Below are 3,392 nucleotides of genomic sequence, written 5' to 3' on the forward strand. Positions count from 1 at the left end.
AACCTTATTTTGCTAGTAAGTTTCTAGAAAGCCTATACTCTTTATATATTCTTTTATCTTCTTCCACCCAAAGGTTTGCACAGAGGACTCAGTAAATGTTTTTGGGTAAAGATGATGATGATTCAGTTGAATAATAATGATGATGCATTAGGTTAACTGTGACCCATTCCTACTTGTGAAGACTTGGGTGTGGGAAGATACTGGTGAGATTGTTCTTGATTCCTGCCACTGTTCCTTTTTGGAGCAGATGCTGTTTCCATCCTCTCAAATCCACACAGCTCTAAACTGTACCACTAAAGGCTGATCATTGTTAACACCTGAGAGTACCCTGGAGATTTTTTTTTTCTGGTTGTAGCAGCACATTTGACCTGTGAGTAGAGCATATGGTTCCACAACCACCTTCATGTGAGGACAGAAGTGGTAGAACATACCCATATCGTGGGATTTTATTGTGCTGGAGAACAGCGTCCATTCAAATCCCTAATAACTTCTTGCCTTTTTTCTTTTTCTAAAACAAGAAGGCGTCTTTATTTCATGTCAACATTAAAATTAGAATACTAACTCACCATAGCTGAGATTTCCCTTATATCCTGTGCTTTTAGTCATTCTATAGTCCTGAAACCAACCTTCAAGTCTATCAAACTCCCACCATCACTGTAGTTGGCTAAGGGATCTTATTACTTCTTACGTGTATCAAAACTCATACTGAGCCATGAGTTTTGGGTTGCAAAAGAGGATTCATTTTCTGTACTTGTCTAAGTCTTTGTCCAAAAAACTGAACAAAAACAAGCACAAGTGTGATTCCTAACATCTTTCTTCATTCACTATCATTTTGTTGGCAAACCCACCAAATTGCAGTGTTTGAATTAACTCTCATTGAGTTGGTACACAGGGAATGATTAGGTTCCAATGGTTGATTTATTGTTCTGTTAGTATATATTAGCCTAAGTAGTTGGCCTGCATTTCCTCAGCTGGAATCATTAAGGCAAACATGGCCCTTAAACAGTGAGGGGGAGCAAGGTGAAGAAAATAGCAGTTTGAAAACAAGGAATGCTTCAGTTGTTGGAGACTTAAGATAAGGATCTTTGGGTAGTTTCTGGGTACCATGATGGCACAAAAACATGAGGAGTACGGCAGGCATAAAAATAAAATAGAGGAGGTGCATATTAGATTCCCAACTAAAAGAATGAATGAGTATATAAAGTATAAAAGAGTGTTGGTAATATAAGAACTAAGTTTGTTTACTTTGAGAAAAGACGTGAATTTCTTGAGAAAAGAATATTATGTGAATTTTATTAAAAAAGAGTTTTCGGGGCGTCTGGGTGGCGCAGTCGGTTAAGCGTCCGACTTCAGCCAGGTCACCATCTCACGGTCCGGGAGTTCGAGCCCCGCGTCAGGCTCTGGGCTGATGGCTCAGAGCCTGGAGCCTGTTTCCGATTCTGTGTCTCCCTCTCTCTCTGCCCCTCCGCCGTTCATGCTCTGTCTCTCTCTGTCCCAAAAATAAATAAACGTTGAAAAAAAAATTTGAAAAAAAAAAAAGAAAAAAAAGAGTTTTCTTATCTTAGGAAATTACTGGCCTAAAATTAAAGTTGATTCAGTAATGAAAGATCATATTGAGTTGTATATATTTGTTATTTTCCATTAGTAGCCTTATAAGTTTAATAATTTGGAAAAGGAAAAATAAACAAGATCAGTATTTTTTCCCATGTAGCTAATATAGGCGCTTCTCCACCCTTTTTCCTAATGACACTTATTTGCTATATTTTTATATAATTAATCCATAAGTTTATTTGAATTTAACATGTTAACTGTCAGCCCAGAGTCCAACTCAGTGCTCAATCTCACGATCCATGAGATCATGACCGGAACTGAAATCCAGAGCTGGACTCTTAACTGACTGAGCCACTCAGGTACCCCTCTTTCTTGATTTTTTAAATATAAGGTTATATTAAATAAACATGGACCTAGGCACTCCTTGAAATACATGTAAGCAGCTAGATTATAGATAAATACATAATTTTCTGTGCCTCACCTAAATATACATTATGATTTCCTCAAAAGAAGTTTGAATGTCAGATTGAAGTGCCATATCCTTCTGGTTGTATGGGGGTATTTATACTAAGCTAATATGTTGTTGTGTACCATTCACTCCATATCTCTTGACACCATCTCTTAGGTTCTCCCAGATGTTGAAATGCATGACCAACTACCATTAAAAATGCAATTAGAAGACAGATGCTATCCTAAAGTGCTAATAACCAAATTGGATTGAATCTTGTTACTACAGGATGTATGCGTATTAAATATTGACTTATATTGCATTGGGTTCACCATTCTTTTAGGACTTGAATACTCAAGACACAAACCACATTTAAACTTGATATTTTAAATGGTCATTAATCCATAGAGACAGTGAAGAAGATAAAACATTTACACAGAGTACAAATAATGGAAAACATAAAGGAAGACTACTTATGTGGGCATATAAGCTGCTCTCTGAGTCAAATGACCTAAGAAAAATGGAAACGTGGAAAAAAGGAAATGTGAACTAAATGTTCATTGGGAACATTTGTCATATCATTTCTATTTGTGATCAATATAGTGGCAACTGATTAAAAGCTGCCCCTTTCAGTAGATCAGTTCATTTACCAAAGCAATAATCTTAACAGTGGTTAGGAACAAACAGCAGTCTTACCCTAATGGCTACAAAAATCAATTAAACATTTTTTAAATGTACTATAAGCTCTTTGAAAGTCTGATTGTGTAGCTGATTTCATTGTGCTCTGTTTACATAAATTCCTTTTTTTTTTAGATATCTGTGGAACATTACGTTAGTCATCTATTAGAGGAAATGAACTCTGTTGACATAAAAAACACTCAGGAAGCTTGAGTGTGGTATCTTTAGGACTACCCTGATGCAAGACCCAAATGTATATCTTACAGGGAAAACTCTTGCCATCAAAAAGTATTGAGATTGGTACTTGTTTCCATCTTTCTCAGAATGGACTTATGGGATATTACACCTGCATCAAGTGGGTATTACCTCATCCATATCTCTTGGTCTTAAGATATTGAATGTGGATTACTAGCTTCTTTCATTAGCTGAAATGGGTAGCCTCTTTGTGGTATGTAATTTTCCTTGGTCCCTGTCTGTATTGATTCTGTTTCAGTTTTTGTGATCCTCCTTCTTCTCTTTCCTGGGATTCCTGGTGTCTTTATTCATTTAACAAATAATTAAAGAGTGGCTACTACATGTAAGGCACTGTTCTAGATTCCATGGCATCAGCAGTGAAAAAAAAAGTCCCTGCTCATGAACTTTACACTCTAGTAGAGGAGGATAGATATTAGACAAATAAATGTATTGTATACCAGATATTGATAACTGCATGGTG

The 3,392-nt window shown here is 36.4% G+C and overlaps 1 non-coding gene across 1 annotated transcript; it reads right to left on the minus strand.

Moving 5' to 3' along the window:
- Positions 1-673: 673 nt before the first annotated feature.
- LOC112849166 (small nucleolar RNA SNORA40) lies at positions 674-800 on the minus strand. The gene has a single exon (XR_003222592.2). It is a non-coding gene; the product is annotated as a small nucleolar RNA SNORA40 (small nucleolar RNA).
- Between the last annotated feature and the right edge of the window lie 2,592 nt (positions 801-3,392).

This window comes from Puma concolor, chromosome C1 (genome assembly GCF_028749965.1).
Source record: "Puma concolor isolate L17-30 chromosome C1, mPumCon1.1.hap2, whole genome shotgun sequence".
NCBI classification, from domain to species: Eukaryota; Metazoa; Chordata; class Mammalia; order Carnivora; family Felidae; genus Puma; species Puma concolor.